Raw genomic sequence first — 17779 nt, 5'->3', positions numbered from 1 at the left:
GCTGTTCTCACTCCTCACCCTTACTGTCTTGACACTGAAAGCTGGCCTTGAAACCCTTTGGATGGCAAAAAGCTAGAAGTGGGAAGTTACAGATGACCTTTTTCCCCCACTACCAATATCCATTGTCCTTTCAGGGGTTGGGGGAGAGACTTATTTCTACTTCTTCCTATGTAACCAGCTCTATAGGTGCTGGCTCCCCGAGATGACGAAAGAATCACTGATGTTCACTGCCCTTCAGGAAAGCCCACAGACAGGTCTTGTGTGGGTTTACAGTGGGATGGGATGGTTTAGTGATGGGCTCCTCAGCAATGTGCTATCACTATTTTCTCTCACACTTGGCTGGTTCTCACATGAAATCCTAGACTGAGTTCAAAGGATTTCACCAAGCAGCCTCTTATTATAACCCAATAACACTAGGAATGGGGGAAAAGTCCAAAATAAAAGGCATTCCAAAGAACCCAAATTAGCTGAACTTGATTCTCGTTTTAAACCCATGAATTGTAGGGGGTAGGGGTAGGGAGGGCGTTCTCTCATCCCAAGAGCACCTTCTGGCATCAGCACAAACAAAGGCAAACAGAGGGACTTTTCTTTCATGCTGTTCTTTCATCCTCCTCCAGACTTGAATGTTCTTTCTCTCTGCCCACCCCACCCCCAAACTGGAAAACCCTAAACTTCCTAGAGCTACAACCACTTTCAGGCTCTCATCCTCAATCAGCTCCACTCTACCAGCAAAACCCACTCCTGGGATGTTCTCAATCACTGCCTTTGCAGAGTGAGGCCTTTCTCTCTTCTCCTCCCCAATATTCCAAACAGCATCAAAACTTTCTCAATGCAAGGAAAAACAGCAGGATCAGAAAGAAAGATTACATATCTCATAGAAGGCTGGTAAGAAATTTGGCTTGAGATTAGTTCTGCATATAGTTTTTTCAAGTATTGCAAAAGGTTACAAAAATCCCTTATGTTTGCTCTGCAAGGGTTGTACTTTATTCAAAAGGAAATGGTTGGATAAAAGGAGGGGTCAAATACCATTGAATACAAAAAGACTGCTCCTGTGTAGAAATCCAGTGCGGAAGAGGGTTGTGGCAAAAACACAGCACAGAATATCTGAGTACAGATTAATAGAAAAACAGAAATGATATCATGTTGGTAGTATACTGCAAACCTCTTGGCCAGAAGGAAAAAGTACATACTGAGATCCAGAAGAACATCACAGAAACAGGACAGTGGCAAGAGAGCAGCGAAGGGAGGCTTCCACTGTCTGGGACATATGTTGTAGCTCTTCCTCTGCTAAAGAAATTTACAAATTTAAAAATTTAAAATTTAAAAATTTTACAAATTTACAAATTTACAAATTTAAAAATCACAATTTGCATTGCAGATAATTCCATTCTGTAGAAAGTGCAGGAAGCAAGAAGGGGGAAATATTATTGTACAATAGATAGAGTCAGGAAAATCTGAATGTGTATCTAGCCTCAGACACTTACTAGCAGTGTGGCCCTGGATCATTCTAGTTGCCTGTTTCCTTAGCTGTAAATTGAGTATGGTAATAGCACCTACCGTGCGGAGGGTTGTGAAGACTGAGTAAGATAATATGTGTAAAGCGCTGGGCATAGTGCCTGGAACACAGTAGGCACTTAATAAATACTTGTTTTCTTCTTTCCTTTCTTGCTTTTATAGAAATTATATAGAAATATATAATATATATATATAATTATATATAATAGTAATTACTTAGGAATATATAATATATAATGGGAATATATAATAGCAAATACATTTGCTGCAAAGGCAGAAATTATAGAAATCATGGTAGGAATTGAGCTCGCAATAGATAAGAAGGAAAATACTAGGCATACTCTAATAGACTTTACGTGAGTATATTTCAAAAATTCAGAGAAAATTTTGGTAGGATTTCATGGCTTAAAGAGGGTTGGGATGTTCTCAGAAATGAAGTTATGAAGACATATGATTCTGATAAGGAAATAAAGGGGAGAGCTATGTAAAAGACTTGTGACCACAGGAAACTACTCAACTATTTAAACAAACAACCATTAAATTCAAGAAACTTTTATTTAAAATCCTACTATGTAATGTTCCATTCAATATTAACTTCGCTTCTGTTTTCTCTACTAACCAGGAAGTACAAAACAGAAGTGGCTAATTGCATCAAAAGGTAGGGAAGACAGTAGCTAACTACACTCAGTTAACTCAATTCAGGCTGAACCACACCCCAGAGTATTAAAAAAATATGTGGACATGACTGCTGTTGGTAATTATGAGGAAGCAAAAAACCAAACAAAACAAAAAACAAAAACAACAAACCCACCATAGAGAACAGGAGATATGCTGCAGGACACAAAAATATTGTTCCAATTTTCAAAATGGAGAAGAAGGCTATAGGCCAGTGAGGATGACTTTGACCTCTAGCAAAATTGTATCCTTTATTATTAAAAGGAGGTTTTGTGAGGAATTAGAAAGAGAAGCAACAATCATGATGAGCCAAGACAAAGTCATTAAGTATTAAGTCATAACAAACAACCCTTATTTCCATTTTTACGAGGTTATAGGGAATATGATAGACTGAATGAAACCTGGATTTCAAGGAGGCACTGTAAACAGTATTTCATAACAGCCCTCTTTACAAAATGCAAAGGTATGGACTAGATGGTAGTAGAGGCAGATTCAGAAACAACGGAACAATTAGATCCAAAGAATGGTAATTAATGGACTGATATCAACTCAAAAAGTCTCCAGTAGACTCTTTTCTTGGTTCTGTTCTGTTCAACATTTTAATCAATGACTTAGAGGTAGAGATGTTACAATAATCAAGTTTGCAAATGATACGAAAGTAATGTTGGATGATGGAACTAGGATTCCAAGAGACTGGATTTATGGGCTGAATTTGATGTTATTCAAATTGGAACTAATATTACTCTCTTAAAGAAACTAGTTTTTGTCATTTGTTGGTTCCCCTTCCTGTACCAGGTTGTTAAGTTCCTTCACCCGCTGTAACATTCCTGTGCAGGAAACATTTATACAAATCTCCCACTAATATATTTTCTTCACAACTACTACTCTTAAATCATGTTTCTAACCCCTAAGATTTCAACCGATTCAGCCAGTCCTCTTCTACCCCACCCATGACAACCTCGCACTAGGTCCTTTCTGCTGAGATTGGGTGCCATGGGAAGGGGTACCATCTCCCTCCATTCCTGAAAGCTGGATATGCATCAGCCACAAGGCAAGGCATGAAGGAAATGCCCGGCTGGCAGGTGGTATTGGGAATGGGGAGAGAACACAGAATTCTAGGGATCACTGGAAAAAGAGGCTCTGGAAATTACTGGGTGTCAGAAAACACACTGAGCTTGGAATTCTGCGTTCAGTTCTGGGTATCACATTTTAGGAAGAGCTTTGATAAAATCCCTTGGACAAAGGGATGTTGGGGATGGTGAAAAGCCTTGAGCCCATGCCCCGTGAGGAGCTGGTAAGGAAATGAGGGTGTTGAATTTGAAGAAGCGGAGACTCAGGAGTCGGTGAGGGAGAGGCATATAACTGTCTTCACATATTTCAAAGTCTGTCAAATAGAAGAACTTGTTCTGTTTTGCCCCAGAATACAGAAACAGAAGTCATAGTGGAAGCTACAAAGAACTAGATTTAGGCTTGTAGTATGGAAAAGCTTCCTAATCTAGCGATCCAAAAGTGGAATGGGCTGCCTGCAGAGGTAGCTGAGGTCTCCAAACAAAAGACAAGGGGTTCTTCTGTTCAGGTATAGACGAAGACTCTGTCTAGCTTTGAGAGTCTGTGATTCTATGGAGTCAGGAACTGGAGCTCTGCCCCAGAACTGCCACTAGCTGGAGGAACTCGACCAAATCACTTCCTCCTGTGAGGGCTTCAGTTTCTTCAGCTTCAAAGCAAGGGGCCTGGACCAGATGAAGATCAGAGTGGCCTCTTCCAACTCACGTACTCAATGGTTCTAGAATTGGATGGAGCCTCATGACCGTACTCTCTCCCAGAATCCATCTGTGTCAGGTACCTTGATAGTGCAGTCTTGAAGAGTGAGGAGGCCTGAGTTCAAATCCCAACTCTGCCATTTACTATTTGTGGGACTTTGAGCAAGTCAGTTAACCTCAATGGACCTCAGTTTCCTCATCTGTAAAATTAAGGGGCTGAAACTGGGACATAGGATATAAAGGCAATGGGGTATAGAAATCTATCCTGCCCTACAGGAAAATAGAAGGAGAAGAGGGTGGGGAGGGATAGAAGGGAGGGCAGATTGGGGGAAGGGGTATTCAGAATTCACACTGTCTTGGGGTAGGGGAAGGGGTGAGATGGGGAGAAAATTTGGAACTCAAAATCTTGTGGTAGTGAATGTTGAAAGCTAAAAATAAATAAATTAATAAAAAAGAAGAAGAGGACTGGAGCTTGTGGCTTGCAGGGGTGGAGGGTGTCTTGATCACAGTTCCAAGGTGGGAGATAATGCTTATGGTCACTCACAAAGTAGCAGGGTTCTGGGTCTCAGCTGCAAGGCTGACAGGAACACTAGGGCTTCTGGCTGCAGGACAGCAGGAGACTTGGTCACAGTTCCAGGGCCCAGAGGAGCACTAGAACTTGCAACTAGAGGAGAACAAGATCCCTTCCTGTATTCCCTTCCTGTATAAAGAGTAGAGCACAGGCCAGGAGAGCAGTGACAACACCACTCCTTAGATCATGCCACCTTGGAAACACTGAAAGCTTATAGACCCCAAGAAATATCTTGCAAAATAACAGCATGAAGAACTTGAAGGTTGGGACATTGCCCCCTCCATTCCAAGAGCAGAGCCCAAATTTAAGAAAAATTAAAAAAAAATTAAGGGGCTGAATTAGATGACCTCTGAGTTTCAGTTCTAAATCCATACTCCCATGACCCCTTTCCTTAATTCTGGGCCTGATAGTTTTTCTTCCACCTATCTAATCAAGGGCCTAATTTCTACCGTTTTGATTTTATTCCTTATTAGCATTCTCTACATCTCTATAGGAATGCTAACAAATATGTTGTAAATTTCTCCCAAACACTTTAAAAACAACTCTTTGTGAATGTGTATATTTATTCTAACCTCTTCCTCTATTTTGAAAGAAGTAAATCTCTAGTACTAAATGTCCGTGGTAGATAATATATAGAAAATGTTTTGCAAGCCTTAAATACTCTATAAATATAAGCTATATCATATCATAAGCTCCTAGAGAACAGTGACCATTTACATACAGCACCAACATAATATTATGCATATATTAATTTTTCTGGAATACAGCACAGAAGTGCATAATATACATAGCCTTTAAGGGGTCAGCGGGAAACATTCAGTGACTCCCTATTATGTATCAAATAAAGTTCAAACTTCTATACCTGGCATTCAATGTCCTCCCTAATTAACTCCAATCTCCCTTTCAAATGTATAGTAATAATAATAATAACAACATTTATAGAGGACCGCTGGAGTGCCAGACCTGGAGTCAAGAGGACCTGAGCTCAAATCCAGCCTCATACACTTACTAGCTGTGTCATTTAATCCTGTTTGCCTCAGTTTCCTCATCTGTAAAATGAGCTGAAGAAGGAAATGGCAAACCACTCCAGTATCTTTGCCAAGAAAACTCCAAATGGGGTCACAAAGAGCCAAACAACAATACCCCCCAAAAACCCCCATTTATATAGCCCTTCCTATGTTCCAGGTACTGTGCTAAGGGTTTTACAATTATTACCTTATTTGATGCTGACAACAACCCTGGGAAGTAGGTGCTATTATTGTCCCATTTTATAATTGAGTAAATTGAGGCAAACGGAGGCTAAGTGACTTGCCTACTTTAAAGTTTTTCTCATACTGGTTTCCTTCACATTCCCTACACTAGAGCTAAGCCAATCGATTCACCGCTCCTGCAATGTTCTATCCTTCGCTATTCTACCTCCGCGTCTTTGCACACACCATTCCCTAAGCCAGGAACACTGCCTCTCTTTCTTTCCATTTCTGCCAGCTGAAATCTCACACATAATTCATATAGTGCTTTAAGGTTTATAAAATACTTACTCACCTCCACCATACTTCTCTGGTCACATATTTCTTTAGTGATATCTTATGCCTCTTCTTGGACCTAAGTGCTAGAAACACATGGCGGAATCATGGAACGTGAGAATAAGAAAAGATCTCAATGGCCACCTAGTCTAAAGCATACCACTACAGCACACCTACTAAGCGCTCCTCAAACCCATGTGTACCTCCACTATACCTGAGGTAACCTTCCATGTTATTTCTTTGAATTCTTCAAAGATTGTAGCATACTAAGATTTGACATTATTCGGCATTGCTGGGAATACATTTGAGACTCAACCCATAGAGACCCAGCTCAAATCTGAATCTCCAGAGCACTCCCGGGCCAGGAAATAAAAATAAACTGAGGAGCATAAAATCCTATATAAAAAGCAATCTAACTAGTTTTGTTCCTTAGAGAAAGAAAATGTTGAGGTCCTTTTTTTAACAAATAAAATCTTGTAACGGAGAGTAAGAAACATAAGATTTTACTCAACAAGTAGCATAAAAAGTGAATTTCAGCTTCATATTACTGCCAATTAAAGGAGAAAAAATGAGGGAGAGCTAGAGACAAAGACCAGAAAGAGAAGATGAGAAACCAATCCAAGAGGAGAGAGACAGGGAAAAACTGTAGTGGAGAGAGAAAGAAACATATATAGATGGAAGGGCACGACAAATTAGAAAAACATGCTCAGGAAGAGAAAGAGAGAGAGAAATGAGAAAAGGAAATTAAAAGAGAGGTAGAAACATAGGAAAAAAAGAAAGGAGAAGAGACAGAGGCAGGGACAAAAAGACCAAGAAAAAGGAAAACAGGTGCATGAGCATCAGTTGAGAGGTTATTGTCATCTCCTGCTTTTTTGGCCTATGATCCTGGAGTCAATTATCTGTTCATACAGTATATTAAAGAGCATAGAATAGTGTGGGGCAGCTAGGTGGCACAGTGGATAGAGCACTGGGTCTGGTGTTGGGAAGACTCCTCTTTGCGAGTTCAAATCTAGCTGCTGACACTTACTAGCTGGGCAAGTCACTTTACCTTGTTTGCCTCAGTTTCCTCATCTGTAAAATGAGCTGGAGAAGAAAATGGCAGATCACTCTAGTATCTCTGCCAAGAAAACCCTAAACGGGGTCATGAAAAGCTGGACACAACGGAAAATGACTCAACAACAACAAAGAAAAGAAAGAAGCGGTCATAGTGAGTGATCCAAAACACTTGTGGCTTGACCCAAAACAAATCGTGCTTGACCAATCTTGTTTTCTTCTCTAATAGGGTGACCACCAGTCTAACTAATCACCAGGCCTTACTGACTCGGCCTCACTTCTATTCCTTTCTGTTCGCCATACCAGGGAGCTAGGTGGCATAGTGGATAGGGCAGTTGGCCTGGAGTCAGGAAGACCTGAGTTCAAATCCAACCTCATACTTACTACATGACTCTGACTGAGTCACTTCACCTCTGCTTTGGTTTTCTTCAACTGTAAAATGAAGATAATAACAATACTTACCTTGCAAAACTGTTGTGAGGATCAAATGAGATAATATTTGTAAAGCACTTAGCATAGTGTCTGGCACATAGTAGGCCCTATATAAATGCTTATTCCCTTCTGACAATACTTCTTACCTGGACTTACATCCCTTGCCCTCTTTCTTTTTTTTTTTTTAATAAAATGTTATTTGTTATACAGGATAGCTCTCTAGGAGAGGGAAAGGACAAAAATACTGGAGAAATTTTGATGATGTACAAAAACAAAAAGTAAAAATTTATTCTAAAAAAATGAATCCAAGAGATTTTGGAGGGTTTTGGCTGAGTCTTGATGTTAGATCTCATTTTGCCTCCCTCTCTTCAAGTTGCCAATTCTCTCTGTGGCCTTAGCTTCCTGTTGGTAAAAAGAAGACGCCAACACCTACAAGGCTAATTGCTGTGTGAATTAGCTCACTAATGGTGGTAAAAGCTGCTCTAAGACAGGGAAAATGCTAAATTTAATTATTTATTATCAGCGTCTCCTCCCTAGACAGATGTTTCTGGTTTTTAAAATGAGAACCATGTGGAAAACACCAGAGCAGTGTTAGTCTAGAAAATGGGGAAGGAAGAAGGGAAGGCAGAGAGGGGCATGGTTGGGAGAGGAGGTTAGCAGGAGAGAGAAGCCAGAGTAATAACAGCCGGGCAAATCTGGATGGAAAAATACATGGGGAAGGTAACTGGAAGACAAGGGATTTGCCCAGGCTAGAAGATGGTAGGCAAGAAACAGGAAAAGGAAAATACAGTAAGGAGGAGGATGGAGCAGGACAGGACACTTGAAAAGAGAATCATGGAAGGCTGGAGCTAATAGGGAGATTGCTAGGTCTACAAGGGCAGACATATGGGGACTGGAACATCAGAAATGGGAGGACCGCTGCCCTCCACCACCACCATGATCAGAATACGCCAGACGGGAAGCGGCAAATGTAAGGACATGGGAAGAGGACTGCAGAAAAATGGACTGAATAAATGCAAAGTGAAAATATGAACCTTGAGAACCAGCTGTTCACATCAACACAGACCCATACGGCCAAAACTTAAAAGTGTCCTCAGGCCGACCAGGGTGGAAGTAAAGAAACACGGGCCATAGGCCCTGAAGGAAATCAGGCAAGCAGACTGAAAAGCATTTAGCAACTAGGTTCTCCATTCCATGACTTGTTAATGCTACTTTCATGGAAGTCTGTCTCTGGATGAGATGAGATCAGATCTGCAGGCCTTGATGACTTACATGCGAGAATACTTAAGGGTCTGACTTCAAGAGGGCTGCAGTTTATAGAGTTTCTGTGCTGGATTCACTGAGAAAGACTGGCTCAAAATCCCTGAGGCTGGAAAAGAGCAAAATGTTCTGCCTGATTTTTAAGACAGGCCCATGGAAATGATGGGCTGGTCATCATCACTTGGGGAGGTGGAGAATAACATCACACACACACACACACACACACACACACACACACACACACACACACACACACACAATCTCACTGGGCCTTTCTCCTTTATAAATACCTACTATGACAACCATTGGATGGTAGGGTGCAACAAGAAGAACACTGGGCGTGAAATCTTAAAGATGAGGGTTTGGGTTGTGGTATCACTTACTAGCTATATGTGACCCTCAGCAAGTCACTGAAATGCTGATCTTCAGGTTCATCAACTCTTAAAAATGGGGATAATAATACTAAATGCACTGTGGTTTAATGAGCAGAGCTCTGTATGCAGAGTCACAGGACCCGAGCTCAAATCCCAGAGTAGATTGCTGTCAAGTCACCACTCTTCTCTGTATCTCTGTTTCCTCACCTGTAAAATGAAGTGACTGGACTCCAATATAGGGTCTTATATGTACAGTCTTCCTGGCACAATTGTTATAAGGATTAAAAAAGTAATCTTCATTTGTGTGTAATATAAACTGAGACCTGGGAAAGACCTTAGCTTAAAAAGGCCAAGGTCTCCCAATGCATCTGGGGCCATCTTGCCACTGGACCCAGATGGCTCCAGAGGAGAGTGAGGCTGGTGGCTTTTCACAGCCCTCCCTCACTTAAATCCAATTCACTTGCAAGTCATGGCATCATCTTCCTGATGTCATGGTCCTCTTTGAGAACAAAGAACAAACAACAACAACAATATGAAATATATATTGTATACGCGAAATCTGTAGTACATGTTAATGAAGATTATGAATTTCATTTCTATATAATATAGATTTTGTATAAGTTATATCTAAACCAAGATTATTAATTTCATTTCTATATAATGTAGATTTTGTATATGTTATATCTAAATGAAGATTAAGAATTTCATTTCTATATGATATAGATCTTGTATGTTATATATGTGAAGATTATAAATTTAATTTATACATGTTTGTATATAAAAATTTACTCATTTAATTACATGTATTCATATATTATACATAATATATAATTAAATATATGTGAATGTATATCAATATATAATATATTGTATACAATGAAATATATGTTATGTAGGGAATATATGAGGAAATATATAATGAAATGTATTATGTAACATATAATGAAGTATATAATATATATGAATATTATAAAGAATCAAAATTTTAAACATAATAATAAACACCTATGTAGCTATTTAAGTTTTACAAAGGGCGTTACATACATTATGTCATTTGATCCTCACAACCCTGGAGGTACGTAAAGCAGGTATTATTATCCCCATATTACAGATGAGGAAACTGAATCTAAGAAGCCTCTTGTCTGGGGCCACGGAGCTAGTTCTGAGGCAGAAATTGCAACCAGGTCTTCCTGGTATCAAACCCAGTATTTTATCCACTCGGTCAAGAAAGGAACAAATGAAGGAATGAAGAAATCTATTAGTTACAGCACTTTAAACTTTGCTGTATGCTTTTCTCCCAACAAGCCCATGGGAGGGAAGTAGTATTACAGGTATCGTTAACTCTATTTCTAAGCTGAGGAATCTGATCTGGAGAGATCCCATATGGATACTAAGGATCTGAAGCAGGTTTTGAGCCCCGGCTCCTGGCTCCCAGAGTCATAAGCCAGATTATTATAATCATGCCTAGAGATGATTGGAGCACAAACAGTTGCTCCTTTTCTCTCTGTCCGGCTGGCTCAAGGCCTCCAGTGTTCCAAGCTGAAAACTGAGGCTCTATGACCCCAAAGCACAATGCCCACAAGATCTAACAGTAACACAATTTTGTAGAGAATAAATTCAGTCAGGAGTCTGAAGACAGACTGACTACCCTGATATTTTGCTAGGAAGCAATCAGCACATACAACCCAATTTCTCTCCTTTTCCTTGCCATCTGCCAGCAAATCCATCTTGTGCTCTTTCAGTCAAAGGAGATAATGAGGTGTATTCGGTGGAGGGAGCAGGATCCAGGAGAAGAAAGGGGTAGCCCCAGAAAATGTGCCTGATGTCTGTCGACATGATACGTGGTTCCTCTAGCACACAATTACACATATTGACTTTTGTCAATGAATGATTGGTGAGGCAGAGTTAGAATATTTGGGCACCAGGAGACAGAGGTTCTACCAACAGCTCTACTATTCGCTACCTGTGTGTCCTTGGTCAAGGACAGAGTTCCCTCATCTATAAAATAAGTGAGTTGCAGCAGATCTCCAAAAACATGGCCCAACCTCCCAGGGCGCGCAACCTCCCTGAGTGTGTGAGGCCCAAACCAGATTAAAATGTAGGTAATATAAGTATGTGGTTTTCTAAGTCAAAACATGGCCCACAAGAATCCTTATGGACAATTGAGTGGCCCTATTCCTATCTGAGTTTGATACCACTGGCCCAAACGATCTCTCAACCCTCTTCCAAGTTCTAATTCTGAGACCTTGTAATCTTCCCATATCTATTCCCATATTCCCATTTCAGGAGTGTGCTGATAAATGTTTAACAACTGATTCTGGGGAAGAAAAAAAAAAACCGAGGCATGCCACAGTTAAGTTTAATCTGCATAGTTCACATTAATATTAATCGGTTTCTATCATAATTTATAATTATAATGTAATTTATGTTAACTGTCTTATTGATTGGCTCAGCTGCACAATGTGATATTCTTTATCTCTTCTGTTCTACTGATTGGCTCAGCTGATATTCTCCATCCCGTTCTTCAGCTGAGACAATCGATAAAACAACCAATCAAGTCTTGATGTATAAATGCTCACACTGAAAATTTCACCCTCAGCATCTGCCTGAGGTCCCCAGCACTGCCCTGTTAGGCTGTCAGAGGGTAGCACACAAAATGAAAACATGAGAAGGTACTTCAGAAAGCGTTCTATGAATGTGAGTTACTATTGTTGATGGTGGTGACTATGCCGTGGTTCTCAAAGTCTCTGGGGATCCCCAATGCCCTTTCAGGGGATTTTGTTTTAAGTCATTTTTCAATCATGTCCAACTCTTCGTGACCCCATTTGGGGTTTTCTTGGCAAACATACTGGAGTGGTTTGCCATTTCCTTCTCCAGTTCATTTTACAGATGAGGAAACTGAGGCAAACAAGGTTAAGTGATTTGCCCAGGGTCACATGGCTAATAAGTGTCTGAGGCCAGATTTGAACTAAGAAAATGAATCTCCCTGACTCTAGGCCCAGCATTCTACCCACTGCACCACCTGGCTGGCCCTAGGCAGCTTGACTTGAGGCCAAAATCATTTTCATAACAATAATCATGTGTTTTAATTTCTGACAAGATAAATATCAGTAGATAGCTCCATCCTAAACAAAGACTCTTTGGGGTCCTCAATCATTTTTAAAAGTGTATAGGGTCCCAAGACCAAAATCTTTGAGAACTTGAATCTTTGAAATCATCTGTCTCTTACCTTGGGTACAAATCTCATCAATATTTCTACTAGGTGGGCTTCTGACTCTAAGTCTACCATAACACAATTCCTTTTCAGGCGGTTTCAAAAGTCAGGGTCTATCCCCAAACCCTCTAACTTCCTCTTAATGATCCAAAGTAGCTATGTATATTTATTCATTTATTCTTTGTGTTGCTTTTTATAGTTCCTGCCTGTTGTGCCTCGGAAGGCAACAAATGCCTTCCAGATATGTACAAGAAGAGTCATAAAGACCTGGTAGTCGGGAAGACTCATCTTCATGAGTTCAAATCCAGCTTCAGACACTTACTAGCTGTGTGCCACTTGGCAAGTCATTTAACTCTGTTTGCCTCAGTTTCCTCATCTGTAAAATGAGCTGGAGAAGGTAATGGCAAACCACTCCAGTATCTTTGCCAAGAAAACCCCAGATGGGGTCATGAAGAGTCAGACACACCCGAAACAACTCAACAACAACAACAACGGCGCCTTCTGCCCAGGGGTCTTGTGAGGGTCAAATGGAATAAGAATTATGTAAATCACTTTGCAAAACTTGAAGCACTATATAAACATGAGCTACTATTTATTGTTTATCATAAAATTACTCAAGTTTCAAAAGACAACCTCTAGTCCTATTAGCTGGGATTCTAATGATGAATGACTCTGACCTCTCCCAGTGCATGCTAACTAATTGCCCAACGTTCCTTCTTCCTACCTAATTAGAGCTCTTATTCATGTTTCTTTTATTTTCTTCCTCATTACCCCTTTCTCATCATCCCAGTCCCAATTCTGTCACTTAATAGCTGTCTGACCCTACATAAATCACTCAGCCTCTCTGGGGCTCAATTTGCTCATGTAGTCTCTAAGACCCTTCCAAACCCCAAGGTGCTGCGATTTTGTAGAAGGTTATTGTGTCAGGAGCTCCACGAGGGAAGGAATGGTTCCTTTTGGTGACTGTGTATCTCGGAATCTAGCAGAGTGCCTTGAAATAGTTGATACTTAATGATAAATGCTTATTGACTTGAAATGAACTGGCAAGTTTAAGATACCTGACCCTAACTGGGAAAAGTCTAATGTCTCTAACTATACTTGGAACCTGTGGTTGCTTCCTGTAGGGAGTTGATACATCTGAGAAATTCTCGTGCTTAGAGTAAAGGAGTCTGGACCTTGAGAAGCAACATGGTGGAGTTGGCAGAGGGCTGAACTTGGAGTCAGAAGACCTGGGTTCCAATGGGGATCCTAACAGCCCTTTATCTCACAGAGTTGTTGTGAGCATCAAATGAGATAATGTATGTAAAGTACTTTGCAAAACTTAAAGTCCTGTACTGCTCTTCAGTCATTTTCAGGCATGTCTGACTCTCTGTGACCCCCATTTGAGGTTTTCTTAGCAGAGACACTGGAGTGGTTTACCCTTTCCTTCTCTAGCTCATCTGACAGATGAGGAAACTGAGCCAAACAGGATTAAGTGACTTGCCCAGGGTCACACAGCTAGTGAGTGTCTGAGTTCTTTATACATGTTAGCAATTTCTTGACTTATTTATTTGGTAATTTTAGGTCTGACTATGATGTAGATGACTCGTAATTGAGGAGACATCCTGAGAAGATAAGAAACAAGGGCTATGGAGCCAGAGTTGTGGGCCAAGAAGGATACCCTTCAAATCCCTGTGGGGTGGTAGAGGTACTCATGGAGGTACAAGGAGCAGCCTCAGCCCAGGGTGTGGCCACTCTTTGCTTCTCTCCTTTTAACAAGTAGCCTAAGCAAAGCGGAGGAAGATATCTCCCCTCCTCATCCCTAAGAGGAGAAGCAGGCATCAAGTGTGAGGTACCACCAACTAGGTGGGCAGCTAGGTGGTGAAGTGGATAGAGAGGTGGGCCTAGAATCAGAAAGACCTGAGTTCAAATCTGACCTTACACACTTCCTAGCTGTGTGATCCTGGCCAAATCACTTAACCTTGTTCAGTTTTCTCATCTGTCAAATGATCTGGAGAAGGAAATAGCAAACCGCTCCAATATCTCTGCCAAGAAAACCCCAAATGGGGTCACGAAGAGTCAGATACAACTGAAAAAATGACTAAACATCAACAACAACCACATTATTTCATTGGGTTAGGGAGCTTCTGTTGAGGAACGCCCTTTATCAATAAAGATTCCCTAGTGTCCGCTCTGTAATTTTAAAGTCTTAGAGAACTGCCTCAGGCATCAAGAGACTAAGTGACTTTCTCATGGTCACACAGCTAGTATGAGTCATAGGTGGAACTTGAACTCAGAACTTCATGATGCTCAGGCCATCTCTCTCCTCACTATACAATGCTGCCTCTCCTAATCTATAGGGCCTGAGAAATGAACTTAGTTTGGTTCATCATTTAGGAAAGAAAACCTCATTTGAACCTAGTAAAGAGAAGGAAACTTTAAAGATCTGTACACTAATACCCTGTTGGTAGAGCTATGAATTAGTTCAACCATTCTGGAAAGCAAATGCTGCAAAAAATTGACTTATGTGAGAATGTCCCATATTTGAGCCCTACTAGGGCTCCCTCTACTAGGCGTATACAGCAAGAAGTTCAAAGACAGAAAGAAAGGTCTCATATATACCAAAATATTTATAACAATACTTTTTGTAGTAGCAAAGAATTGGGAACAAAGTAGATGCCCATCCATCGTGGAATGGCTAAACAAATTATGTCTAATGTATAAGAAACAAATAAACTATGAAGACATCAGAGAGGTGTAATAAGGCTTACATGAACTGATGCAGTGTAAGGGCAGCAGAACTAGGAATTCGGGTACACAATGATCCCAACAGCATAAACGTGAAGAATACACACGAGGAATGAAACTAGACATTGTATAATGGTAATGACCAACCTCATTCCCAAAGAAGACACGAGAAAGGGCAATTTCCTCCCTTTTCTGCAGAGCAAGAGGATTGTGGGCGCGAAAAGTTGCACACACCATCAGCCTTGGTTACTTCTATTGGTTGGTTTTTCTAATCTGTTTTTCTATTCTTTGTTATATATGATAACTCTCCAGGTTGGAAGGCAGGCAGGGTAGATGATATGTTTTTATGAGGGTGTCGGATTAGGTGATTTCTAAGATCTTTATCCAGCTCTAAGCCTCATGGTTCCATGAAGATGGTTCTTTGACTCATTTTCATTCCATAGTTACCAAAACCTTGACAACCACCTTCTCTCTGACCCCAGCGTTTACCCCAGCTGGCGTTTCATCTATTCATGAGCTTTGCCCATTTCAGTCTTCCCTCACATCCCTAAAACACAAGCCTGATCACTTCAACTGCTCTTATCTTTGGCCCTTATTCCATCCTTCCAGTCTCCTGTGATCCACACTTCATCCCATCGTGGCAGACAGGAACACCCTATCCAACCTTCTTGTGCTGTCTGCCCTTTCTCCATGGTCCATTAGTGAAGGTGATCTGCACCAGCACAAACCTCACCTTTCTTAGGTGGGCAGTTAGTTATAAGGCTAATCCCATGAGGTTTGGGGGGAGGGGAAAGGTAAGGAGAGATTGTAAAAGCTCATTTCCCAACAGATAAAGGTAAGATAATGAAGCATTTTAGTCTTCCCTCCTAAATTCCACAAAACTGACCTAAGCTATAGGCCAAAAAGATAAGAAGGGCAATGCCACTTTTATGGCTGAGGCCCAAAGAGCAATATTAGGGCATCAGACTCTTCGTGCCTCACTTACATTAAGGATAAAATTTGAAATGTGGCCCCTCTGAGTCCCCCTCTTAGTCTGAAGGCAAGTCTCCTTAGTTTTGTTACTGCTATAGAAGATAAGGGCAGCTAAGATGGCACAGCGGATAGAGCACTGGGCTTGGAATCAGGGAGACAGACTAATCTTCATGAGCTCAAATCTCGCTTCAGACACTTATTAGCTGTGTCACCCTGGGCAAGTCATTTAACCCTGTTTGCCTCAGTTTCCTCATCTGTAAAATGAACTGAAGAAGGAAATGGCAAACCACTTCAGTGTCTTTGCCAAGAAAACCCCAAATGGGGTCACAAAGAGTCAGGCGCAACCGAACAACAGCGACAACAAGGAAGGTAAGTTTGACCCAACCCAACTCTTAAAGGATACAAGGGAAAAGTGTCCAAAAATCAGTAAGGGTTTGTGAAACATTTTCTGATCTTTAGTCATTAAAACAACAACAACAACCTTTTTTAGCTAGCAGTTTTCTAAGAATAAGGTCTTCCTCTGTGTTCTGAAAATCAGCCACATGTGGACCTTGGAGGCAACCAGTGTGTGATATGACAGAGATAGTGCTGGACTGGGAGTCAAGAGGCTTGGGTTCCAGACTCAGATCCGCCATGAACTTAGCGATGTGACTGTGGCATAGTAAGTCACTTCCCTACCCCCTCAGCCTCAGTTTGCCCTACTGTCAAATGGGAGAAGGTTTGGAGTCAATCATCTCCTTGCCAGCTCTAGCAATGTGGTGAAGTGCACAGGGTGTTGGGTTTGGAGTCAGAGGACTTTGGTTTTCTTCAATCCTGGCTCTTCCATGTACAAGGTAACTAAACCTCTCTCAGCCTAGTTTCTTCATCTGTAAAATGATGGGGCTAGACTACATGATCTCAAAAATCTTTTCCAACTTGAAATCTATGACCCTCTAACCCAACGACCATTTTGGTTTGTTTCAACTTTTTCTTTGGTATTGGGAACTTCCAGTGGGGAAAAGTCCTTCTACCAATGTAGGCTGGCAACTGCTTTACAACATTTAGTTTTAGTGACCCCCTTGGGGGCAGTGAGAGGTCTAGTGGCTTGCCTGGGGTCCCATGATCAGAACATGTCAAAGCTGACTCCTGTGCTGGCTTTCTATCACTGCACCGTGCTGTCATCTCACGACCTCCTGCCTTTAGCTAACCAGAAAAAGGTCGGCACTTTACAATTCTCATAATCATGCTTTCTTTCTACCTTCCTGTCTTCAAGGGCCTGCCCTTCCTGAAGTAGGGGACATATTTTGTTTTCCATTGGGTTATGTGGCTAAGTAACTTGGTTTCACTGCCTCTATTTCCATTTTATCTCCTTTAAAGTATCTCAACTAGAACTACACATAGTATACCTATACGGGCACAATGTGGTATAGTGGATGAAACACTGCCCTCAAAGTCAGGGAGATCTGGAACTCAAGTCTTATCTCTGACATATGTCACCTTGGCTAAGTCACTCTCTCAGGATTCTGGGCAACTCTGATTCTAAGTTATGGAGAAGGTGACAACTGGCATTCCTCATCTGGTAGACTTCTGCAGGTTCAGTCCTTATTCCTCTATCTCTGGACTGTCTCTGTTCCCATTTTAAAGTCTCCTTTATAATGTGGCAGCCTGAATAGCACCCAGTATTCTTGGTCCTAAAAGGCCACACTTTTCTTCCAGGACAAGAC

At 41.1% G+C, this 17779-nt stretch overlaps 1 protein-coding gene across 1 annotated transcript in view; it reads right to left on the bottom strand.

Moving 5' to 3' along the window:
- HPSE2 (heparanase 2 (inactive)) overlaps positions 1 to 17779 on the bottom strand; it is a 703572-nt gene that overhangs the window by 388033 nt on the left and 297760 nt on the right. The gene's annotated exons all lie outside the window — the stretch shown is intronic.

Source organism: Vombatus ursinus, unplaced genomic scaffold (genome assembly GCF_900497805.2).
Source record: "Vombatus ursinus unplaced genomic scaffold, bare-nosed wombat genome assembly UNPS02000749.1, whole genome shotgun sequence".
Lineage (NCBI taxonomy): Eukaryota > Metazoa > Chordata > Mammalia > Diprotodontia > Vombatidae > Vombatus > Vombatus ursinus.
Note: the sequence above shows the minus strand (reverse complement) of the source record. Positions and strands in the feature narration are given on the sequence as shown.